The 27218-nt window shown below is 45.7% G+C and overlaps 1 long non-coding RNA gene across 1 annotated transcript; it reads left to right on the top strand.

Annotated features, from left to right (window-relative positions):
* The first annotated feature begins 7606 nt into the window (after window positions 1-7606).
* Window positions 7607-10475, top strand: LOC142568611 (uncharacterized). Its single transcript, XR_012825479.1, has 4 exons — window positions 7607-8673; window positions 8776-9776; window positions 9861-10090; window positions 10229-10475. It is a non-coding gene; the product is annotated as an uncharacterized LOC142568611 (long non-coding RNA).
* The last annotated feature ends 16743 nt before the right edge of the window (window positions 10476-27218 follow it).

Genomic DNA, 27218 nt, shown 5'->3' with positions numbered 1-27218 from the left:
GCGAGCCACGACAGCGACACCAACCATGGCGGCAGCGCCACCTCGCGAGAGGAGACGGCAGAGGGTCACGTCCTCGCGCCGCTCCCAGTTGGAGTTTTACAACTGATAAAGTATCTAGTAGCGATGACCAGAACGGTCTGCGCCACTTGACCAGGGTTGCCAGATGATCCCACCAAAACATAGCCAAATGATCGCAAAATATAGCCCAGAAATAGCCCTATCCATATTTTTTGTGAGCGAAAAGTAGTCAAAAACATGGCCACAAGATTTGATGATGTTGTGCAGGTTGTCTTATAGATGGTGTAGATGGTGTTCAAATCTCACCGCATATTTTCCCGGCTCTAAAATTACTTCCTGATTAGAGCTGCCACTCAGACATAAATTTGGACACCACTCATTCTTACAATAAAGCGAAGAATTCCTTTTCTGATTTACTCGTGACATCATTGGTATTTACTGAGCCACATTCTGAGCTAGCTTTAGTTCGCGCCTCGCTTTACCCGAGCCATTTTTTTATAAGAGTCGCGCGAAATATTGTCACCTTCAACCTCTAGGGTCAGAATAGGCTGTCTTTAAAAGTGATGGTAGCGCTGAAAGGGACGAACACACCGTGAAAAGACAACACGACGATGAGGGAACGCTACTGACAACTGGTTTATTTTTGAAAAGGGTTCAAATTTAAGACAAGCACTGCACATGCGCACAACGGAACTGTGCCAGCCTTCTTCTACATATAATAATGTGGCAATATCGCAAGCAGTCACGGGAAGTATAAAACCAAGCAGCAAGAAGTGAAACAAATGACCAATAAAAGACAGCAACAGACGAAAAGCCATGTTACGGTTTTACACATCTGTCCAGAAGTGTGCGCTCAGCGGAGTACAAATTTTTCGAAACATCGCTGGTGCACAGACCCGCCTTTTTTGGTATGTGGAATGCTTCCAGCAACACTTTAGCTTTTGCGCTTGCATTTCTGCCCAGAATCTTTGCTGCTTTGAACCGTGGCACGCACTCGCAAACCATCACATGCGAAACTAAAGTCGCAAGCTTGTCTTGGTTTGTTAAATTTTTAGAATGTTCCTTAAGTTGTCATTGAGGCAACGCCCCGCCTTCCCGATATAGCACCTCCCGCAGGACAGGGGAATAAAGTATACCACTCTTAGGGCGCACCTGACGAATACATCTTCATGCTGCTTTTTGCAACCATGCTGACCTTCACTGCAGACGCGGGGGGCACAGCTTCGCCAACTTGTTTGGGTCAGAAAGAAGGGAGCATCGCGAAGTGTGTTCCTAACAGTCGTACCTCGAGACGTGTGTTAGTGGTTATCGTTTTCAAGGAACACAAGTTCGCTTTTACAAGCGGACAAAGACGGAGGCTTTGTCGTCATGCACGCGGGCACGTACAAGGAAAAAGCTTTGCAAGCAGTTGAGAAGAATTTTGTGCGAGTGAGAAAAAGCGATGTGCGTGTAAAAACCAGGTTCATGAACTTCTGTAAAGAGTTGAACCTGACAAATTTAGGCAATGATATCTCCAATTGCAGAGGTAACTCCTCGAATGCTTTATTTCACAGCAAAAGCTCACGAACCTTTGAGGGCCATTATTAGTGAGAACGGATCCTGCCAGCAATGTGTGAGCTGCACTCTAAGAACAGTTTACACCCTTTGGCTTGCCCCTTCTGCCACACAAAAATAATCGTCATCTGCCTTGATGCGTTTCCTTTCTTTATCGCTGCAAGCCCGGAACTTTCCAGTGACGAACGGCACGCGCGTTATCAGAAGGGGCACTACAAAGGGTGTAAACTGTTCTATGCTGATAACGCGCGTGCCATTCGTTACTGGAAAGTTCTGGGCTCGCAGCGATAAAGAAAGGAAACGCATCAAGGCAGATGACGATTATTTTTGTGTGGCAGAAGGGGCAAGCCAAAGGGTGTAAACTGTTCTTAGAGTGTGGTTTCTACTATGCAAGCTTAATTCGATAAAAGTGAATGATCCCTTCCTGACAAAAAATCCCAAGAAGTTTCAAACTTTCTCCAGAATAACCGCCGTGTCGACTACGCCTTCTCTATGGATGTCGAGGATTTATTGTATTCCGTCCCTCAACCTGAACTTTTAGTTACTGTGAAACAGTCTGTCGAAAATTCAGGTGAACTTTCTTTTCAGTCCACAGCAGGGATTATCTCTTGATGATTTTTTAAAGCTTTTAGAATTTTATCTGAGTGTCACTTTTATCATTTCTGACAGGTAGCCTTGTCTGCAACGCAATGGCATTTGTATAGGGTCCTGTGTTGAACCTATCTTGTGCGACAGCTTTTTAGCTCATGTTGATTGCCTTTTGGATCAAGATTTTATTGGAGGCCCGGTGTAAAGGTTTTTAGATATGTTGATGATTTTTTTATTTTTTAAAAGCTCGTAATGGACCCCTCTTTTGAAAATTCTGTTCGACAGGTCTTGAGGGCTTTTAACGACCATGGCAAAAGCCTGGCTTTTACCCATGATCTTCCGCAAAATGGCAAGATACGCTTTTTATACCTCAGGCTTAGGATAACTAAGGAACACACCTATGGGCTTATTTCCCACGTGAAAAAAAAAAGAGCTTTTGCCCTATGAATCATCTCATTCAAAGACCGTAAAAAGAGCAATTGCATCGTTCTGCATGGAATCGGCGCTTCGACAATCAGGTTTGCAGGCTTTTGGTCGCAGGCTTCCCTTGCTCGGTCCTTTTAGCAGTCGCTGAAACCCTCCTCAAGAAATTTGGTCCCCGACGAATGAAGGCTGCACCTGAATGCGTGAAGACCACACCTGAGGCGATGCCTTACATTCATAATGTTTCACATAACCTCAAAAAAGTGGCCAGCAGGCACAACGTGCCGCTTGTTTTTTCTGCGCCAAACAAGTTGGCGAAGCTGTGCCCCCGCATCTGCGGTGAAGGTCAGTGCGGTTGCAAACAGCAGCATGAAGATGTATTCGTCAGGTGCGCCCTAGGAGTGGTATACTTTATTCCCCAGCTGTCCTGCGGCAAGTGCTATATCGGGCAGACGAGACGTTGCCTCAGTGACCGCTTAAGGGAACATTCTCAAAACTTAACAAACCAAGACAAGCTCGCGAATTTAGTTTCGCATGTGATGGTTTGCGAGTGCGTGCCACGGTTCAAAGAAGCAAAGATTCTGGGCAGAAGTGCAAGCGCAAAAGCTAGAGTGTTGCTGGAAGCATTCCACATTCAAAAAAAGGCGGGTCTGTGCATCAGCACTGTTTCGATAAATTTGTATTCGGCTGAGCGCACACTTTTGGAGAGATGTGTAAAAACCGTAACATACGACTTTTCGTCAGTTGCTGTATTTTATTGGTCATTTGCTTCACTTCTTGCTGCTTGGTTTTATCATTTCAGTTCCCGTGACTGCTTGCGATAATACGATCTCATTATTTGTAAAAGAAGGCTGGTGCAGTTCGGTTGTGGGCATGTGTTGTGCTTGTCTTAAATTTAAATTAAATTATGGTGTTTAACGTGCCAAAACCACTTTCTGATTATGAGGCATGCCGTAGTGAGGACTCCGGAAATTTCGACCACCTGGGGTTCTTTAACGTGCACCTAAATCTAAGTACACGGGTGTTTTCGCATTTCGCCCCCATCGAAATGCGGCCGCCGCGGCCGGGATTCGATCCTGCGACCTCGTGCTCAGCAGCCCAACACCATAGCCACTGAGCAACCACGGTGGGTTTGTCTTAAATTTGAAACCTTTTCAAAAATAAACCAGTTGTCAGTAGCGTTCCCTCGTCGTCGCGTCGTTATTTCACCATGTGTTTTCCCTTTTAGCGCTACCATCAATTTTAAACAGTGCATCACCAACTAGCGCAGCACCAAGTTTAGTTACCAGCAGATTAGGCTGGTCACGATCGAGTGCCTAAGAGGCAACCCGAACTCAAGGCTTTAAAATAGGGGTGTCTTTCCTGTAGGCTTGATTTCTAAAATAAACATGTTATTTCTTTCCCGCTCTCTCTCTTAATTTATTCAAAAGCAGCTTGACGCTGAGTTAGCAAATGCGCTGCTGCTTAGAGGGACACTGGACCCTGAAGAAAACTTGAAACCTTCTCGCATTTTCCTGGTGAGAACAAGTGGAAGTTGTGACTGCAATTCGCCTTTGAGTGGGAACAAAGAGAATGACCTGCTGGCCCATAAACAAAGAGCTGAATTAATGTTTATAGCTTTAATTGCCAGCTGGATTACGGCGCTGGCAATAATGCAGGTGGTATTACTATCGAAAAGAGTTGAACGGAGCAATATTTAAACAGGGATTTGCTGGCGAGATTCGAGCAGACGGAAGGAAAAAACTTTAATGAGAAAAGGACATTCGAGGTTGCCATCCGGGGCTCAGGCCACCCGGACATTATGTGCGGTGAGGCATAGCCTTTCCACCGCTTCCCGGGCCTGCTGGATTGCCCAAAGTTGGTCGTGTAGTTCCAAGCTAGTCAGGGCGCTTAGCCATCGCTCCTCGAGAAGGTACGGTTGTATGTTGTCCTCTACATATATTGATCTGATCTCTGTGCACTTCTATAAGATGTGTGCCATGTCTGCGTGTTCGTGCTTGCAGAGCTTGCAGCTCACGTCTGGGTATTGTCTTGAATTCACTCTGTTTAAATGTGCTGGATTTCGGAACGTTCTGGTTTGCAACCTTCTCCAATTTGTTTCTTGAAACCTGTCGAGTTGTCTGTGGGGTTGCGGTATGCTTCTCTTTGTTTCGTATAGTGTGTCAGCATGTCGTGGTACGTGACCAGTCTGTCCCTATCATCTTCTATCACTAATTCGTCGTCGTCATCGTGTAATATGAAAACGGGCACGTAGGCTTCTGTGAATGCAGGCGCGAATGCGTGTGTTGCCAAATTTCCGAGGGGAGGCTTTGTACCTTACTTAGAGTGCGATTTGAAGAAAAGGAAGAAATGCAATTCTACTAGGGAACACACAGAACTTATTGTATTGCGCACAGCTGTCCTGAAGTTAAGCACAGCGTAAACACTTTTGTCTAACAAATTCAAGCACTATACATCAAAATAGGAAGTCATTAGAACACTAATATAACTTTGTATACTGGCAAGAACTATTTGCCCAACCGCCACTGCGATGTGGGCAAAAATATTAAAATATGGGCGTAACAGTGCCACAAGCGCCTATTATAAACGAGAAGAAAGGGGGTTAATCTAGGGGCCCGATTTTTATTAGTCATATCATAAGAAGCCAACAAACACTGACACCAAGTATAACATAGGGGAAATTACTTATGCAAAAAAGGTGAGGCATGCAGACACGGCGTTCACGTTGTTCACTTCTCTTTTGTGTCCTGTCTGCACGCCTCACCTTTTTTGCATAATGAATAATGAACCAACTAGCTCGGCTTTCTGTCGTTCTAAAGAAATTACTTATCCTTAATAAATGAAATAAAGAAACGATACATTAATGGAAATTAAAGTGGATGAGAAAAGAACTTGCTGCAGGTGGGAACCGAACCCACAACCTTCGCATTTCGCGTGTGATGCTCTACCAATTGAGCTTCCGCGGCGCCGTTTCCCCATCAATTTTCTGGGGTATTTATGTGTCATAGTAAAACCCTGGGAGTGTTAGCCAGCGCCACCACTCAGACCGTGGCGGTGGACGTGGAACGTCCTTTTTGCCGCAGGCGTCGCGAGAACTTGATCTTTTTGGGTGAAGGCAACTGGTCAATAAACCCACTCATGCTACCTGAAGGCATCAATGTTGCTGGATTCGAGACCCTCGTTATGTAATAAACGACAAGAAAATGGGTTAACTGAGGGGCCCGATTTTTATTAGTCATATCGTAAGAAGCCAACAAACACTGACACCAAGGACAACATAGGGGAAATTAGTTATGCAGAAAAGATGAGGCGTGGAGACACGGCGTTCATGTTGTCCACATCTCTTTTGTGTCCTGTCTGCACGCCTCACCTTTTTTGCATAATGAGTAATGAACCAACTAGCTCGGCTTTCTGTCGTTCTAAAGAAATTACTTGTGCTTATTAAATGAAATAAAGAAACGATACATTAATTGAAATTAAAGTGGAGGAAAAAACAACTTGCCGCAGGTGGGAACCGAACCCACAACCTTCGCATTTCGCGAACACCTATTATGCATATCGAACGTAGTTTTTTCATCACAGCTCGAAAATACGCATGCACAAAGTACAATGGAATGCATAGTAAGTCGAACAAAGAGGAATTACAATGGTCATAAAGTACACATGCATATAAAGAACGTGCCATAATCACAATTTCTCGTACGCACATAGCATAAATGGAAAAAAAATTGTCGCAGGAGTAAGGTGTGAAAATCGACGAATTATCATCCTGACTTTCTCAACTTGGATGGCAACTCACTGAACTTTGATGAGCAATTGCCTTCCATCTGCACTGTGGACGAACATCCTTTTCATATATTTACACAGCTTATCATTTTAGTAATATGCGATGTTCAAAAAGAACCATGAAAGAATTGCAACTTTCACGTAATACAAAGCTGCTAGACTAAAACAAAGAACGAAACAAGAAAACATTGCGTAGAGTCCCAGTTGATACTTCTCCCACTGGGGATTTACGCAAATGGATTAAATACACAACCTAGCCTCATTTGAGCCCCAATCTCCCAAGGTCACTTGGATCACATAGAACTGCAGGTTTGAAACGCGAAAGAAACTATCCATGTAGCTGAAAATCCTTGCTGCACTCACCACTCTCTGCCAGACCAAACTTAACGCAGTGTCTCATTCGACATGTGGTTTCTCAGATCATTCTTTGTCAACGAAACCTGGCTGAACAACATGCTTTCTGCGGCTGTGTTCAAAACAGGCAGCACAAGTAGGGGCAAAGCGAGCTCAGATACCAGGGGGAACATTGGATATCCGGCACTTTTTTCGCATTTTTGCATTAAGGACCACGGGTGAAAATGGCGTACCACGTGACATACGTATGCGCACTTGAGCTGCTGTGCAAGTGCACATAATGTTTGCTGTATAACAGCCGGCACGGAACACGCAGTCGATAGCTGTCAGCCCCACTGTTTTTCTTACTGAATCACGCGTGAACCGGCAGCAGATGCTACCGAACCCAAAACAAGAAGAGAGCGCTGGAATGACGTATAAATATGGCAACCATGACTTAACGTCATCCTCCCAGCGCAAACATTGCCTAAAAACACAGCCTTCGAGATCACCTGCATATCTTTGTAGCAGCAATGAGCTTTGGGTTTTCATAAACCAGTGTTCCCGAATTTTGTCAGTGTTGACATGATCCTCGGGAAGACCTTAACACAAAAATAGCCCAAATATAGCCGTGTAGCCAAGTCAGAATTTTTGACGCCAACACGATGCCAACCCGCATAAAAAGTAGCCCAATTTGGCTATTAATAGCCCAATCTGGCAACCCTGCACTTGACCAAAAAGCAGCTGCAGCGATGAATCTAAAGTGTACTAGACCGTTGGGTAGTGAGCTGACTCTCCGGTGGCGGCGTGCGCTCCCGCGTCGCCGGAAATGTGAACATTTTTATGTTTTCCCGGGGACCCGCGCGGAGGCGCTGTCGTCGTCGTCAATGTAAACCTCCGCTGCCACCGCCGCTCCCTTCCTGGCTTTGCGCGCCGCTGCCTCCGCTGTGCTTTCTTTCATGTGTTCCGAAGTTTACATTACCAATTCTAATGTTTATAAGAAATCATCGTAGGGAAGTATATCGTGCGTCGCTATTGCGTGTGAAATGGCACCACGCCGTTTGAACCACTGTTTTGCGCCCGGCTGTAAAACGGGCTATGTACATGTAAAAGGTGCCCCAAAGCCGTCGTTATTCAGCGTGCCCAAGGATGAAGCACTTCGAAGACTGTGGGAAAAAAACCTCCATCGAGCGGACAAGCCTCTCGAAGACACAAGTGCCGTGTGCGAACTACATTTTGAGCCGCGCTACGTAATTCGCGACTATGTACACATCATTGGTGGCAAGGAAGTGCGGATCCCACGTGGTAAGCCACTGCTTAGCAGTGATGCTGTGCCAACCATTCTTCCAAACCTACCCGCGTATTTGACGAAAAAAGCTGTGAAAGAGAGGCCTGCTCGTAAAAGGAAGTCAGAGAGTTGCGCGTCTCCGGCGAAGCGTAGACCGTGCTCGAACAGTGACACGACGGTGTCCTACACAAGCGCTGCAACGATTGCTGAGCAAGGCGCGGCCTCCTCGACGGAAGCAGGCGTGGAGCCGGACGCCGATGCAGAATTTTCATGCCCACTGGGTCAGCAGGAACCCATGCTGTTATTTGACAGTCTTCAGGTACCGTCGGAGCAGTGGACCAAGCACAGGTTTCCTGGACACGACGGTGTCGTGTACTGCACGTCTGTGTTGACATCAAGAAATGAGGTGTGCTCAGAAAAAGTGGTAATGTTCTTTCAGTCACAGACGCACAGTTACTACAAAGTGTTTGTGAGAGGAATTCTGCTAAAAGAAAGCACATTGCAAACAAGCGGGGAAGCAGAAGATGTGCTGAGAGCAACTGATTCCATGAGTGTTTGCACTGGAGTAATGCGACTTGAAGATTATGAAGAAAGGTATTTTACGAAGAACCTTAAATCCCACGTAGTGACCCTCGAGCAAATGTACTTCAGCAGCAATTGCCTGGGTCAGGTCGCTGAAAGAGGTAATTATGCTGTCCATTTTGCCTAATTTGCAACTCATTTTATGTTGCGTTCATTGATTTTTTGGCTCCGTGGGAACTCAATTCAATGCACTTTTCTTGCAGGTACGCAGTGTGTGTCTTGCCGCTACTTGAAACGAGCACTGCAGATCAGACGAGCGAGGGTCAAAAGAACTGATAAAAAGAGCGGCCGATCTGTTGTGCTTAAACTGCGAGCTGCAGCGAGAAGAAACAAGAGGCTAGTTGTTCGCCTAGGAGATGTGAAAAATGAACTTGCTAAAATGAGAGGGAAAAATGCTGCCATTCAAGCAGAAGCATTAGAAGCACAGATCTCAAAACTGCCCCCCAGACAGCAGGAAGCTGTTCGACAGTGCTTCGCAGCTTCAAAAGTGAAACCTAATGGTCTACGCTACACGAAAATGTGGGTCCTGGACTGCATAATAATGAAGATGAAAAGTCCTCGTCTGTATGAGCATCTTCGCCGTAATAGCATTCTTTCCCTACCGTGCAAATCAACCCTCAAGCGCTATGTATCTGCATATCGCACTGTGTTTGGCTTCAGCGACAAAGTTCTGAGGCAGCTAAAAGTGAAGTCAGCTGAGCTTGATGCCTGGAAAAAACATGGTGGATTAGTTATAGACGAGCTAAAGCTGTCGGAACACTTTGCAGTTAAAACGTCTGGGGTTATTGAGGGTTTTGTAGACCTAGGCCCTTTCACAGCAGCCAAAGACAAAGGTGTCCCATGTGACCATGGCATGGTTATACTATTTGTTCCCTTTCAGGGAAAATGGAGCCAGGTAATTGGCTATTTTGCCACACATGGCAACATGAAGGGGGACATTCTTGCCAAAGTTGTTATTGAGGCAACCGTATTGGCCGAAAAGAGTGGCCTTTTTGTTGATTTCATTACATGCGATGGCGCAAGCTGGAATAGAAGGATGTGGAGGATACTTGGGATACAAGCATCAGCTGAGTCTACCACCTGCAAAATTCAGCACCCCAGCGATGCATCACGAAACCTCTTTTTTATATCCGACTTCCCTCATCTTATCAAATGTCTACGCAACTCATTGTTGAAATCTGGATTCAACACTCCAGCTGGCCATGTAAGGCTCTTCTTCATCTTATTGAGGATTTTGTTGTGCTATTACTCTTGAAGCTTAACAGGGTCCTCTCCAATTTCTTTTTAGGTGGATATGCAACACGTAAAGGAAGCCTACAAAATGGATTCCTGCAATGTTACCCTCAAGGTTATGCCAGGGATAACACGATGTCATATTGAGCCAAACGCATTTGAAAAGATGAGAGTCAGTTATGCGTTCCAGCTTTTCGGCACTAAAGTGCTCCAAGCTTTTCACCTGTATAAGGACACGTTAGAAGCCACTCTTGGAAGAATGGATGCAACTCAGGAATTCTTCAGGTGAAATGCCTATTTTCTCTTCTGCTACTTAATTTTAAAAGTAATGAAACCTTTGCATTATGGTTTTGTTAGCTGGAAATGATGTTTAAGTCTAACTTGGTGCAAGCAACATCTGAAGAGCTTTTTTGTGTATTTCAGCAAAATCCACCAGCTGATATCTGTGATGACCTCACGGTTCCCTGCGGAAGCCCTCCGGCCAGATTCTCGAGCAACAGCTGTGCTGCAGGATTTTTTATCCTATCTTAAAGCATGGGAGGAGCATGTAAAAGGGACAGGTGGCTTTGTGAGTGAGTCCACGGCAACAGGTCTGCGTGTAACCATTTCAAGCACATTAGGCTTGCTAGATTACCTTACAAGAAAAGTAGGTTTTAAGTACCTAATGACCTCCAAAACTTATCAAGACCCTCTTGAAAACCTTTTTGGGATCGTTCGACAGTCTTCTGGCAGTAATGACCACCCAACACCAAGTCAATTTCTAGTTATCATTAACTGCTTGTCATTTTATGGGCTAGTAAAATGTGCCAGTCAAGGTAACTGTCAGCAGGACGAACTGGGCTCCCTCCTGGAAGTTGACAGCCTGCCAGACACTGCGCAGAATGCAGCAGACTTTCATCTGCCAATGAGTGCTGCTAAGAGCATGCACACAGCTCCATCCTCCCAAGACCATAACCAGCACATTGCCAGCAGTGACTCAAGAATAATTTTTCACATCGCTGGCTATGTTGCAAGAAAATGCGTTTTAAAAACCAATTGCCAAGACTGTCTGACCCTTCTCACTATGCCTGCCCCAGATGAAACTTTCCAGCTTGCGAGGCTGACAAAGTTTCGTGACAATGGAGGGCTCCTCTATCCAACTGGTCGCTTATTTGGTTTCATAAAGAAGCTTGAGGACTTGTTCACAGGCTGCTTCTCCCATGGACAGCTGCACTCTGACAGCATTTTAGATGTGCTGACAGTTGTCAAAGCCAGACTTGGCCAAGAGGTTGGTTGTTCCAGTCATGCTTCCACCCTTTCTCCAAAAATAATCAAATTCTATGTCACTACACGACTTCACTTCTATGTTAAAAGTATAAATACTGACAAGTCGGGGAAGCGCCAAAAGGCATAGCACTTGAAGTTGAGCCGCTGCTCTTGAAATGTGCATGCTGTCTGCATTGTCTACTTGTTGCATTGTGCTTGTCAAGATAATAAACTTTTGTTAAAGTTGTTCAACCAACATTTTGTTTGCATTTTTTTTTCTCTTTTTCTTTCATAAAATATTTCCTTAAAAATAAGTGTGGCTATACCAACATCACTCTCTGGAAAGGCAGATATAGGAAATTATGCAGTATGTTAGTGTCGGGAGAATTAAATGCGTTTTATGTTGGAATAATGTAGAGCAACGACTGATGTATAGGCGCATGTTTTCTGGCACATATGTGACAAGCTACAGCATGGAAGGTGTTTTAAACGGTTTACCTTTTGTTTCAACATTCATGTGCGATTAAAACTTCATATCTATGCTGCTTAACATTTCATTGATATACCTCTATTTTTCTTCCACAATATGCTCAGCCAGAGTCAAATAGGTGGGTATACAGGAAAGGCATCGTTCCAAAGGTGCCTGAATTGCTGTAAGGACTGCAAATAGGGTAACGCCGAAAACGAATTTCTGCACGCGCGCAACTCGATAACACCGCGACATATGGATCACTTACGTTCTAATCAAAGACAGCAGTAAAACTGCTGTCTTTGACAAGAATGTAAGTGATTCATTTGTTATGTCACGCTATTATTGAGTAAATATACCCAAACTTGCTGTCAATGGAGAGGAACCCCACAGCCTTTTACTCGGCGCAAGACGCGAGTTTTCGATACGAGTGCAAGCTCAGCAAAGCCAGCGTTACAAAAATGGTGATTAAAGAAACTTTTCCCTCATGAAAAGAAAGACGAAGTACTACTGACAAACAAGCATACTGTCCAAGCTCTTTATTTATATGAGAAACGAGCATTCAAGAAATTAGACCGTTTCTACAGCGGCGACCACGTACCTTTCGCACGGCCAAAGCGCGGCCGCTTACATTGAATACAGTGGTGGCGCCATCTAGCAGGCGAGACGTAAACCGCGACAGCGGATGGAGCTCAGTCAGCCCACTACCCAATATTCTAGTACACTTTAATGAATCCAAGCGCTCTGTCTAGGCTCAGCGCTCTGTCTTGGCTCGGCGCCGTCTGTCGGGCGCCGTTTTACTCATCGACGCTAGCAAAGGGTGGTGATGGCGTATGCAACGTCACCACTCCTCCGGTTGGGTGGCGCGAGATTGGAATTTCGAAAAAAGTATTCGGACCCTTGAGATACAATTTTCTCGTAAACTAAGTCCTTTCTTGGCACGAGCCAAGCGTTTCGAGGTATTTGGAATGGTATTTAAACAGTCCACGTCAACTTATTATTTGCCTTTAGCGTCCATTTAACAAAGCAGAAGTAATACCGTTCTCGCATAGTATTTGGCACTGAATTGAAAATGTAGGTCAACGACGTAATGTCACTGTCCTGTTTTCCGCGCCACACAAGCTTAAGGGATTATGCAAACAGCGGCCAACGATAATCGGGCAGACAAAGCACATTGTAACGTAAATCACAAAGATTCATTGGTGCAATTTGTGGGAAGGGTCCTGTATAGTATCTGCCTATCCTGCACTAAACAATGCATTGGTCAGACAGGACGCTGCATCAACGAACGGGTCCACGAACATGGATATGCATGCCAACAATTGCAGGGAGCAGGCCATCTTGCTGCGAACTGCAAGTGATGCTCATGCGTACCAGTTTTCAGTGAAACCGGCTTGCTTGCACACGGTGGTAACGAGGATATCGGGGAGATGAAAGAAGCAGTTTTCATTATCGTGGAAAATGATGAATGTATCAGCATGCCCTCATACAACTCACAGGAGCAGAAATCGCATTCCTACAGGACGATCCGCCACGACTCAAGGTCTGGCCCCTGCCTGAGGATGGGAGGCTCCGGTGGGGTGGTTTCCCGACCTCCCGCCTCTGTTGACCACAGCAATGATATTGAATAAACTTATCTCTCTCTCTCCACACTAATCGCTATTATGTATAACTGGCTCACGGAGACATCGGCAGTTGTGATTTCAATCAATCAATCAATCATTTTATTTACCAGAAACAAAAGAACTGGAGGCACACCTGGGCAACAAGCTGTCGCAGCAGCTTGACGGAGGCCCAGGGTGCCTTACATGGCAGTAGCACTCGCATGATATATACACAGTAGGCTTTGTACACAACAAACATTAAACATTGCACGTATGCATAAATAAATGACATTTTACATTTTACACCCAACCTAAAGTGTCGCTATAAAGAAAGTAATCACGCAAACCCTTTTTTATTTAGCGTAGCTGTGTGCTTATATCTGTTTAGTACAGTCTGTATATTATGTGTTATGGACTGTAGGCTGTAATTGTTTCGAAACCATGTACCTACCATACCTCAGGTTTCGTGTAGTGTGTTTTGTGTGAGTGCAGAGTTCTAACTGAGCAAGGGATGTAAAATAATTCTTAACATATTCGGATGAGAAGTATATTATTTCTAGTAATCTATTTTCGTATAATTTATCTACGCGGTTTAGTCTGTGTTTGAGAAATATATTATCTGTTGGTGAAAGCCGCTTAACGTGTTCTATATACCGAGCGGTTTTCTTTTGAACTATTACCAGCTCTTGCAAGGTAAATTTAGATATTGTAGCCCAGACAAGGTAAGAGTAATTTATATACACTAAGAAGAGGCCATAGTATTGTTCATAGTGTATAGTCCAGAGTGTATAGAGACCATAGAAATTTTGCTCTCGTAGGTAGAAATGTGCGACAACGTGCCATAGCACCGGTAACCGCAGAGAGTTTACCGCAGAGATGTTTGATATGGGCATCCCAACGTAAATTAGAAGAAAAATATACTCCCAAAAATTTTAACCTCTTCAACCAGTTCAATGCGTTGGCTCTGAAAATAAATAGCATGATTAATTTTGGGTGGCTTATTTTTTTGCACGAAATATTAAAACTTTCGTTTTCTTCGAATTTACTTTAAGCTTATTTGTCTGTCCCCAATCGGACAAACTTGCCATACTTTTATTACATTTTTGCGCAAGTATATTCGCATCGCGACCTGAGACACACAATGCGCAATCATCCGCGTGCATAATGAATTGAGCCTCACTGTTTATGGTTATGATATCATGTATAAAAACGTTAAACAAAACTGGCCCAAGAATGCTTCATTGAGGCACACCACATACCACAGGTAAGAGGGACGAATTATGTTTATTAATAGAAACGTACTGGGGGGGGGGGACGTAGCGGTACAGCGGTGGCGTAGAGGTAGAGCATCCGCCTCGCGTGCAAGAGGTCCGTGGTTCGAATCGCGGTGCCGCGCAATTTTCCACCAGGTTTGTAAAAAAATCCACATGTGGATAAAATTGCATAAATAGGCCTGGAGTGCGGCCTGATCCCGGTGACCAGAACCAATAACGCACTCCCTCACCAGAGCAGATTGGCCACCCTGGTGCAGTACTTGGCCACAACCTCCTATATGAACACAAGAATCAAACCTCGGCCCTCAGTCCCCAGCAGCTGCGAAGCTACTGATCACGGCGGCGGTCAGACCTGCGACGCAGCAGAGGGTGCCAAGAATCCCTGGGTCCGGACAGGCCGCCATTGGAATCTGAACCTGGCAACGTTTAACGCCAGAGCGTTATCTGGTGAGGCGAGTCTAGCAGTGCTATTGGAGGAATTAGAGGGCAGTAAATGGGATATAATAGGGCTCAGTGAAGTTAGGAGGCCAAAAGAAGCACATACAGTGCTAAAAAGCGGCCACGTCCTGTGCTACCGGGGCTTAGCGGACAGACGAGAACTAGGAGTCGGATTCCTGATTAATAAATATATAGCTGGTAACACACAGGAATTCTATAGCATTAACGATTGAAGGTCGTACAGGTCTACGCCGCTACACCCAGTCATGATGACCAGGAAGTCAAAAGCTTCTATGAAGACACGGAATCGGCGATGGGTAAAGTCAGAACAGAATACATTATACTGATAGGCGACATCAATGCCAGGGTAGGCAAGAAGCAGGCTGGAGACAAGTCAGTGGGGGAATATGCCATAGGTTCTAGGAATAGCAGGGGTTAGGAGAGTTTGCAGAACGGAATAATATGCGGATAATGAATACCTTCTTCCGCAAGCGGGATAGCCGAAAGGGGACGTGGAAGAGTCCGAATCGCGAGACTAGAAATGAAATAGACCTTATACGCTGTGCTAACCCTAGCATCACACAAGATGTGGACGGACTCGGCAAGCTGCGCTGCAGTTACCGTAGGATGGTAAGAACTCGGATTAGCCTAGACCTGAGGAGGGAACGGAAGAAACTCGTACATAAGAAGCCGATCAATGAGTTAGTGGTAAGAGGGATAATAGAGGAATTCTGGATCAAGCTACAGAACAGGTATTCATTTCATTGATTTGATTTCAGTTATTTATACTGTCAGCCCTCTTAGGGATATTACAGGAGTGGAGAATAAAAACAAAAAGAAACATAGCATGCGACTGAGTTACAAGATTTGACTCACAAAGCTTGTCTAATGATGGAAAAGACGTATGAAATACAACGTACAAAGGAAAGTAATTAAGAAACCATTTGCAATTTGGTACTGCATCGTCATAGACAATAAGAGTCACACATGTAAAAGTAAATGCATACATATTGGGTAATTCACTACGTGTTATTACAAAAAATTGTGCTTTGAAGACTTTCCAAAAAGATAGTTAAGGACATCGAGGTTACAAGAGAGTCGGGTAACAAATTCGAGTCTCTTATCGCCCTAGGAAAGCAACTGAACTTGAAGCAATCATTGCGGACGAGGGGAGGAGGAATGTACTTACTATGACTAGCCTCGTTGACGCGTTCATAGGAAGCTCAAAATAATCATCTGGCTTAATATCTACTTGATTGTGAATAACTTCGAAGAGGAATTTTAATCTGTCATATTTAGTTCTGAGCTCAAGTGGTGCTAGATCAGCTAATTGACATAACTCTGTCGGAGAATGGATGCGACAATATTTATTAAATATAAACCATGGCAGCTAGCCTCTGTATTCGGTCAAGTGTAGAACAGTTAGTTATAGTGCGTGAGTCCTAAACGATTTTAACATATTCAATAATTGGTCTAACCAGAGTTTTGTAAGCAAGATATTTAATTTCAGTGGTTGCCCGATTGAGGTTCTGCCTCAGAGACCGCAGGGCACTAAGCGATTTGATGCACACATTTTCTGTGTGTGTATTCCAGCGTAAATCTGATGTAAAAGTTAAACCCAAGTATTTGTGTTTTTCAACGTTGTCGAGTTTGTTGTCAATGTAGTATGAGTAACTAAGGATACGCTTTTTACGTGAAATAGACATAGACACTGATTTTTCGCACCGTTCTTTAAATTTTTTGTAGATTTGAGTAAAGTTCTTGGCCTTGTCTCGATTGAATTTTGTTATAAATGACGCAGTCATCGGCAAACAAGCGCAGTGATGTCATAGGGCATATCATTGCTAAATTCGAGAAATAAGAGCGGTCCTAGTAGCGCACCATGAGGTGCACTAGGCTGTACAAGTGAAGGTACGCACTGGCAGTTTCCAACATGCTGTTCCATGCAATGGAGGTAAGACGTGAACCATTTCATGATTGCCGGATTTTTAAATATGGCGTCTATTTTCTGTAAAAACTTAGGATGAGAGATTTTATCAAAGGCCTTTGCGAAGTCTAGGTACACGATGTCGGTTTGGCCACGTGAATAATTGGTTCGGGAAAGGTCATGTACAATTTCTATAAGTTCTATTTCTATAAGTTGAGTTGTCGTCGAGAGTTTTCTTCTGAACCCATGTTGACAGCTATATAATACCGTTTTGTAACCCAAATATTTAATTAAATGTTTGGATACAATATGCTCCAGTAATTTTGAACACGCGCTGGTAAGGGAAATTGGCCGGTAATGGTTGACGTCTGCTGTTGCGCCGCCTTTGTTTGTGGGTACGATTTTGGCACGCTTCCAAGGACCGGGGAAACAGCTGGTAGTAATAGATGAGTGAAATATAATGGCAAGATATTTTGAAACCCACTCCGCATACCTGTATAAAAATTCGTTGGGTATTTCATCTTGTCCAGGTGATTCGGATTTAACTCAGGAAGACGACCTTAGTGTTGAAGCAATGAACGACAATCTTATGGCCATCATTAAGGAATACGCAATAGAATTCGGGGGTTACTCCGTTAGACAGGATACCAGTAAGCTATCGCAGGAGACGAAAGATCTGATCAAGAAGCGCCAATGTATGAAAGCCTCTAACCCAACAGCTAGAATAGAACTGGCACAATTTTCCAAGTTAATCAACAAGCGTAAGACAGCTGACATAAGGAAGTATAATATGGATAGAATTGAACATGCTCTCAGGAACGGAGGAAGCCTAAAAGCAGTGAAGAAGAAACTAGGAATTGGCAAGAATCAGATGTATGGGTTAAGAGACAAAGCCGGAAATATAATTGATAATATGGATGAGATAGTTCAAGTGGCTGAGGAGTTCTATAGAGATTTATACAGTACCAATGGCACCCACGGCGATAATGGAAGGGAGAATAGTCTAGAGGAATTCGAAATCCCACAGGTAACGCCGGAAGAAGTAAAGAAAGCCTTGGGAGCTATGCAAAGGGGGAAGGCAGCTGGGAGGATCAGGTAACAGCAGATTTGTTGAAGGATGGTGGGCAGATTGTTCTAGAAAAACTGGTCACCCTGTATACGCAATGCCTCATGACCTCGAGCGTACCGGAATCTTGGAAGAACGCTAACATAATCCTAATCCATAAGAAAGGGGATGACAAAGACTTGAAAAATTAAACACCGATCAGCTTACTGTCCGTTGCCTACAAACTATTTACTAAGGTAATCGCAAATAGAATCAGGAACACCTTAAACTTCTGTCAACCAAAGGACCAGGCAGGATTTCGTAAAGGCTACTCAACAATAGACCATATTCACGCTATCAATCAGGTGATAGAGAAATGTGCGGAATATAACCAACCCTTATATGTAGCTTTCATTGATTACGAGAAAGCGTTTGATTCAGTCGAAACCTCAGCAGTCATGCAAGAATTACGGAATCGGGGAGTAAACGAGCCGTATGTTATAAATACTGAAATATATCTATAGCGGCTCCACAGCCACCGTAGTTCGCCATAAAGAAAGCAACAAAATCCTATTAAAGAAAGGCGTCAGGCAGGGAGATACGATCTCTCCAATGCTATTCACAGCGTGTTTACAGGAGGTATTGAGAGACCTGGATTGGGAAGAATTGGGGATAAGAGTTAATGGAGAATACCGTAGTAACTTGCGATTCGCTGATGATATTGCCTTGCTTAGTAACTCAGGGGACCAACTGCAATGCATGCTCACTGACCTGGAGAGGCAAAGCAGAAGGGTGGGTCTAAAAATTAATCTGTAGAAAACTAAAGTAATGTTTAGTAGTCTCGGAAGAGAATAGCAGTTTACGATAGGTAGCGAGGCACTGGAAATGATAAGGGAATACATCTAAGGTAGTGACCGTGGATCCAAGTCATGAGACGGAAATAATGAGAAGAATAAGAATGGGCTGGGGTGCGTTTGGCAGGCATTCTCAAATCGTGAACAGCAGGTTGCCATTATCCCTCAAGAGAGAAGTTTATAACAGCTGTGTCTTCATGGTTGTACTGCGCTCAGTTTTACGCAGACGATATTAGGCGAAGGACGGGACGTCCGTCCACGTCCTTCGCCTAATATCGCCTGTGTAAAACTGAGCGCAATACAACCATGAACGTTCACCAACTAGCCACCTTCATTGCTTTACTAAAAGCTGTGTCTTACCAGTACTCACGTACGGGGCAGAAACCTGGAGGCTTACCAAAAGGGTTCTACTTAAATTGAGGATGACGCAACGAGCTATGGAAATAAGAATAATGGATGTAACGTTAAGGGATAAGAAAAGAACAGATTGGGTGAGGGAACAAACGCGATTTAATGGCACCTTAGTTGAAATAAAAAAAATGGGCATGGGCAGGACATGCAATGAGGAGGGAAGATAACCGATGGTCATTAAGGGTGACGGACTGGATTCCAAGGGGGGAAAGGAAGCGTAACAGGGGGCGGCAGAAAGTTAGGTGGGCGAATGAGATTAAAGGGACTCTGGAACGATTTTGAAGATTTTCTACTAACGTATTGAGCCGTTAGAGTAGGTCCTTCTGATCATTAATTGACACATTTAAGTGCTCCGCGTAAAGCGTGTAATTTATTATAAGGTTTTAAAAATGCACATCGCTGCCGATCGTAGCACACTGCTCGGCGGAATTTTAAGCCGCCCCTGCCCATATGACGGAAATCACCCATATGACGTCAGTGGGGCGAGCTATCCGATTGGCTGACCAGGGCGCGTGTTCGATAATTTTTACAACTTTATGGTAAACAAATGTTGTTCGTAATAGTTGGAATGTTAGTTAATTTGTTTTTATAAAAAGAAAGTAACATAACGAGAATGCACTAGAACAATTTTTCAGGACACTTAAGCACTTCCGGCACACAGCAAGTGTCGCCTGCTTGTGTTACAACGTGCTCCGTCTTTGACGAGAGCTCCGCCGTCAGTGTCGGTCTGTCTTTTCGCGAGCGTTATGATTCGACTTTGTTGCGTTGTGGACTGCAAACGTAGCGACTGGCAATATGTCAAGCTGTGACATCGTGTCCCTCTGCAAGCTAGTAGAGGAGCGGACTGCCGATATCCGATCGGCGCCAGGATTTGCTCGATTGTGGCGGTGACTTTACACCGGAAGATTACTGACGCAATAGCATTTCGCGAGCCCGGTATTAGGGTAAACGTAAACGCAAGAGGACAGGGCCTGGCCGTGTCCCCTTGCGTGTCGTTTCAGGGGATGCACAGAAGCGCAAATGTGAATAGTCTGCATGGTGCAGCCACCTGGTGGCATAGAGCTCAACCACACACAGTAGCAGTAACAAAACGTATTCTTTGCTGCTGGTATAAATTTTTCGCAGGAGTGTAATCGTTAACACGTTGTTCTTGTAAATGTTTAAAATATTTTACACTTGGTTAGAGCAGTATTAGCTCGTTGGCTGGTTAACATCTGCGCCAACGGGTGGCTGGACCGTGAAGACCGATCAGGCAGCTCACGTACGTCTACGCTAAAGTTCCTTCATCAGCTTGAGTTTATGCTTCCGCCGTTCAGGGGAAACGTTCCGCTAGTGTGTGGTTAATGGAATACCAGACACGTTCGGCGCTGCTACAGAATGCTCGCAACGCACGCTGCTTCGATAGCTCTCGCTTGGGGTCGACGGCCAAGCGGCTAGCGGAAAGGTTTCGCCGGGGCGGGCTTCAAAACATCCGGAAGTGGACGATGTGACGTCGCATCGTGACGCAGAACCAGTGAAGGTGGAGCTTAGCCCCAATCGCTCGGCGAACGAGTTCAGGAGGAAAATCATGGCTTGGCAATAGGGTAACTTGTAATCGCTTGTAGCTCCATTAACACATAACGCTTCACTTAAATAGTAGTGCGAATTTCCTACTTAAGCTGTACCCTACGCGTCTACAAAATTTGTCCGAACCGTTTCACGGGGCCTTTAAGAAGTTTGCAGGGACAACATGGCCACAATTCGTACATAACCGGGGTAGTTGGAGAATTATGGGAGAGGCCTTTGCCTTGCAGTGGGCGTAACCAGGCTGATGATGATAATGACGTCGATGTTTGAGATATGGGGTGCTATGCAGGATGCGCCGAGTTTCTCGTTCACCCGAGTTTTACCCGAGTTTGCTCGACGGCAGTCAGTGAACGGAGATAGCGCGGAACGCGCAAAAGCTACAGGCAAGAAATTATGTAGACAAAAAGCCGCGTATGACAACATGAGCGCACCCTGCGCGGCACGCTGCTTCCACGTTTCAAGCGCAGAAGGCTGCACAACGAAGCGCGCCAGCGCCGCGTATTGTTATCAACGGATTATCGCAACTTAGCAATACTGTGACTGTGCCGCTGTCTGTCTGCACACTTGCCGTGAGCCGCTTGCCACGCCTTTCCCGGGCGCATCAAGGGCGTGCCTCCTCTTTCGGCGACTATCTTTCTATCCTCGATCGAATGCGAACAGGGTACATGCGGCGCATTCTTGCACCTACGCTTTCGCTCAAACGAATACGTTAAAATACAACAAATAAAATAACGAACATTTTTATTTCTTTAAGTGTCTGTTTTTCGTTTTGAATGCTAGAAATTTGTGACGACAAACGGAGATCGAGCAAATTATTAAATTTTGCACTTCTTGCCGCGAGTGGCGACAGTGAGGCGAAAGCTTAGAAGCGGATACATTGAAGCGGGTCGCACGCACGAGGCAGTTCATACGGTGAGAAGTCGCCTAGGGGCGCTATACAGTGCTATTCTCAATAATGTCAGTGATCACACCTAGTGATCACCGCTCTTTCTCTATTAGGGGAATAGAAACGCAGCGCCGTGGTACGGCTGTTCATCGCAGGCGCCTTAAGGCCTCCACTTTACCAACTAAAAACGATATACTAGTCATAAATGCGGGGGCAACGGCTGTCGATGCAAAATGGCGGTCCGTAGTGCCCGTAGTGACGCAGTTTAGTGAAAATGTACCAGTTTATTTTTGTGCGAGAAGCCTCGGCGATGCATTGCGAAGAAGTGCGTGCTTCCCATCGACACAATTCATCGCTTGTCATCGCTTGCCCAGTGAAAGTGCCTCTGAGCGCATGTAGTACGCAGTAGTTGAGTGTTTTGTGCGCACCAAGGTGCTTGCGGATTACTTATGCTGGAGCCGGTAACACTGAACTTAGTGTCACACATTACTTCCCCCCTCTCCTCTGGCTTCTGGATTGGATTGGCGCGGCTCGCTACGTGCTTGCGCGCGCTTTTCCGAGCGCAGATTGATGCGCGCCTGGTTGCTGCACTAGGTATTTACACCATCACTTTTCCGAGCGCAGATTGGTGTGCGTCTGGTTTTTGCACTAGGCTTTTATACGATTGCTTGTCGCTGCTTTCCTTTTCTCTGGTTTGATTCGGCGCGGCTAGGTGCAGGCGCGCATATTTGGTGTGCGCCTGCTTTTTTGCGCTGGTCTTTGAACACATCGCTCGCTGCTCGCGCTTATATATAAGAAAACGCTGCGCCGCTGGCGTACCGTGTACGTAAGCGCGCAGCAATGCCGGGAAACATTCATACAAAAGCAAAGGGTCAGAACACTGCGCTTTGTTTTTCATTACTTTGTCATGTACCTTCACACTGGGTGGCGCCGAGCGATCGCTTCTAACAAACGCAGAAATGAGTCTTTGCAGCGCGTGTGGCCATTGATTGACTACTCAACACAGCCATGTGAGGTGCGACTCCAGGCGGAGAGGAGGTGGCGCTTCACTTTCTGCATGCCACTAACTTTCCATTTTTTGCGTGTGAACGCCCGTGATCGGGTCCACAAATTTCATGCTGTCTGGTTTAGTTTCCCATTGCAGATTGAGGCTCACTCCGTTAGCATCCACTAAGTTCGGGATGCAGTTGTATGCGGCCCATTCATCACTGTGGATGGTGGTCCCCGGTTCAACGTTGGCTGCAATAATGGGGCCTAGCGTCGCCGCGTCTCGTCTGTCGACCTTGAATAGTCGGAACTGCCCGGTGGTCACGCAGGTCATGCCGAATACCCATGGTCCAAGGTCTGCAATGCCGCCGTGATTTTGCCGGCTTGGCGGAACCCTGTCGCCCGTCATCAGGCGGCCTCGATTGTGTTTTCGCTTGCCGCGAAGGAGGCATTCATCAATTTGAACAATCCATCGGGGCCACCGAGTGGGTGTCGCGCCAGCAGCTCGCCCGCACGACCTCACGAGCTATCACGGGCGTTCACACGCAAAAACTAGCAAGTTAATAAACTGAAGCGCCACCTCCTCTCCGCCGGCTGCAGGGTAACTGCACCGCTGCTGGAGTCGCACCTCACATGGCTGTGGTGGGAGTCAATTAATGGCCACACGCGCTGCAAAGACTCATTTCTGCGTTTGTTAGAAGCGATCGCTCGGTGCTACCCAGTGGTAAGGTACATGACAAAGTAATGGAAAACAAGGCGCAGTTTTCTGGCGCGCTTACATACACGGTACGCCCGCGGCGCAGCACTTCCTTATATATATGCGCGAGCAGCGAGCGATGTGTTCGAAGACCAGCGCAAAAAAAAAGCAGGCGCACACCAAGTATGCGCGACTGCACCAAGCCGCAACGAATCAAGCCAGAGAACAGGAAAGCAGCGACAAGCGATCGTATAAAAGCGCAGTGCACAAACCAGACGCACACCAATCTGCGCTCGAAAAAGCGACTGTATAAAAGCCTAGTGCAGAAACCAGGCGCACATCAATCTGCGCTCAGAAAAGCGCGCGTAAGCACGTAGCGAGCCGCGCCAATCCAATCCAGAAGCCAGAGAAAGGGGGGAAGTAATGTGTGACACTAAGTTCAGTGTTACCCATACACGGTACGCCCGCGGCGCAGCACTTCCTTATATATAAGCGTTAGCAGCGAGCGATGTGTTCGAAGACCAGCGCAAAAAAAAAAAGCAGGCGCACACCAAGTATGCGCGCCTGCACCAAGCCGCACCGAATCAAGCCAGAGAAAAGGAAAACAGCGACAAGCGATCGTATAAAAGCGCAGTGCACAAACCAGACGCACACCAATCTGCGCTCGAAAAAGCGACTGTATAAAAGCCTAGTGTAAAATCAGGCGCACATCAATCTGCGCTCAGAAAAGCGCGCGTAAGCACGTAGTGAGCCGCGCCAATCCAATCCAGAAGCCAAAAGAGAGGGGGGAAGTAATGTGTGACACTAAGTTCAGTGTTACCTCACCGATGACAGAGCAGCCATCTCAAACGTCTGCTGCGATACGCACTCCTCAGCATCGTCGTCACCCTCGGCACATCGACGCCTTGCAAGCAGCTACAGTGACGTGCCGATAATTGGTTACTGTGCGCTACGTCGCCACAATGCAGGCAATGAAACCGTGCTGTGGGGCCCTCTCAGCCCGAGAAGATATATGCATGAGCCAGCGACAGTCAACGCTTTGTTTTTGATAGTAGTGCGCAGTACATCACCGATGACAGTGTGTTGTGCGTGTTTTATGTCGGTGGTGAATATTGTTGATGCCTCTCAGTTCGGCACCGCGTCGCTGTTGCCGAAAGATAAGTTGGGCGTGGCCCAACCGTGGTGGGTGCGCGCACAAGAGTTACGTGCCTCGCGCGGGGCGTGACCTCTGGCTTTGATTGACAGGCGAACTCGTGCTAAACTCGTACATCGCGAAACCCCCTCCGAGTTCAACTCGGGAACATGGCGGCGGCAGCCTGTGTTATTGCAGCCAGCGGCAGCAAGCGTCAGTATGACCGTCTGGACCCGTTCGCGTACATGACCGCCGTGGAGTTTCAGCGTCATTTTGGCCTGTCGAAGACATCAGTTTGGTGGCTGTGTGACGAGCTAGGCGAAGACCCTCGTCTGTGGAGACAGCGTGGCGGGCTTCATTCGCTCACCGTTGAAGAGCAAGTCCTCTGCGCCCTCCGTTTCTACGGGACTGGGAGTTTTCAGGGAAGCGTCGGCGCCGAGCGTTACATTGGACGTCATCAAACTGCTGCGAGCCTCTGTGTCAGCGATGTCTGATGCGCTTATTGATGCGGCAGTGCTGAAGCGGTGGCTGGCTTTCCCGAAGACTGCGGCTGAGCGGGCATTTATAAAAGAACGCTTCTTACTTCGCGGAAACATTACGAACGTAGTCGGGTATGTCGACGGAACGTACATAGGAATTAAGGTGCCTTCAATGTCAGCGTTACTGTGATTGGCATTGAAGCAATGTCTAGACAAATTTGGCAATATTGCCAAATTTGTCACTTCTGTGTAGCCGACTTAAATTTTGTGTTACCGACGTCACACATGCGGCAGCCTATGATACTGACTTTTTCACTGGTTGCTGACATTTTACTGATTGTTCTACTTGTCTATCAGGGCGCCTTCCATATGGCACACTTTTTGGGGAAGGAGGTTAATGAAGTATAAATAGATAAATGGATACACAAATTGTGTGAAATACCCTGTGAATGCTAATCTCTCAAAGAACTTGGGGTTTTTTATGAGATTACTTAGTACGTAGCACAAATTACTTAGTATGCATAATTCTGAAATTTGGTCATGCGTCATGTATCGGCCGCACTATGAAACAGCAAGGCATTGCACAATTCGTTGCAGTGCGAGATGTGGATGTCGCGCCAAGCCTGTTGTGCCTATGCATTTATGGCAAAATGAAAATGCATTGAGAATCTTAGTGTGCTGGCTTGCATGAAAAAAATACTTCAGAGTGTTTGCTGTGTTCACTGTTGGTGCATGTGCCAGTGGTTCAGTGTATTTTATTTATTTTTTTTGGGGGGGGGGTCAGCGTTATTCTGTATGGACAAATCATATATTTTCGTCTCATAATGGGGCTCTAATTCTTCAGCAGTAGAACAATGCAGATCCAATGCTCTGCAGAACTCAGTGTGCGTGAAGATGTCGTGAACCACCAAGGCAAAATTACATATCGGGAGAAATGTGGTGCAGATGCCAATGAAAGTGGGTCTTTAACTCACCATGATAAAAATAAAGATTGCAGAGCGAATAGACCTTTTGTACAGCTTTAGAGCAATGATTACACTGTGACATCCTCAAACGTGTAAAAGCTTGCCGCGATGCCAAAGTAGGATGAGCGATATGCAGCATATTTTGGCATTGAACATGTCTTGTAAATGCTATTTTTATTGTAAGCCTCAAGCCTCGCTATCACACCTTTCCCTCCGGCACTCCCTTTACTGAAACGCAGCACTGTCTTTCTATTGGTGTCATGATGATGATGGTAACGGCAGCGGTAAGGCTGGTTAATGCTTGCCCCTTTGATTCTTGCGAGTTTAGTGGTACAGAATATGGCACGTGCATACACCTGTGCAGCAAAATTTTATGCTTGTGGTGATTTGTTGGAGAGTTAATTCGTGTTGGCACATATCAAAGATGTGCGCCATTGTGGCTTAATAACTAGATCATTGGTGAGGTTGAAGACTCGTTGTATCGGTATAGAAGCTTGAAGCTGAATTGCACCACAATTCGACAGGACACAAAGAAGAGAAATACACACAGCAGAACGCTCTGCTGTGTGTGTTACTCTTCTTTGTGTGCCGTCGAATTGGTGCGCGATCCAACTTCAAATAGAGCATTGGGCCTCTTTGGTGCAGGACCAAGGAAGGGAAATACACACAGCAGAACGCTCTGCTGTGTGTGTTACTCTTCTTTGTGTGCCGTCGAATTGTTGCGCGATCCAACTTCAAATAGAGCATTGGGCCTCTTTGGTGCAGGACCGAGGAAGTGTGAGCTATTCGACACCATGCCAGTGCCTTGCCACACAATCATGGAAGTCTGAAGGTTTGCAAACAAAGCTTTGCTTTCAAGTCCACCTGCTCATGTAATACAAGCGCTAATTGATAGAACCAACATACAGAAATAATGGTGAAATGAATAGCCTTTGAAAATTTGTATGTTGACACTAATGACATAATAGGTGCTACAGTGAACTCGACAATTGTACTGGACAGAGCACTTTGTTTCCTATGTGAAGCACATGCTTTCATTACATGCTGTGCAGATAACCAAGCTCAGTTTGTTTTAATGAGGTACACAACATTCACTGTAATCTGTTTTCGATTCTAAAGTACCAAACACCACCTCTTTTTCAAGGATGTCATGGGAATATTTGGCGAGAACTGTTTACAGCCCCTCATAATGGAAGTGTGGCCAGCCAGCTTTACTTGGGTGCCTTTATAGATTTCTGTTCCTGATCATTGTGTGCTATCAAGTTGCTAAAGTCTATGCAACCAGTGTAAGGCATTACGTGATTCTATAGTCGGATACAACTTTAGGAGGCCGCAGAATCTGCACTTCAACGGCAGGTGAACGCAAGCCTGCACCAATGGGCACACACTCTACACTGACGTCGTGCCGCTGGACGCACTAATACCCGCTCATTG

Source organism: Dermacentor variabilis, unplaced genomic scaffold (genome assembly GCF_050947875.1).
Source record: "Dermacentor variabilis isolate Ectoservices unplaced genomic scaffold, ASM5094787v1 scaffold_23, whole genome shotgun sequence".
Lineage (NCBI taxonomy): Eukaryota > Metazoa > Arthropoda > Arachnida > Ixodida > Ixodidae > Dermacentor > Dermacentor variabilis.
Note: the sequence above shows the minus strand (reverse complement) of the source record. Positions and strands in the feature narration are given on the sequence as shown.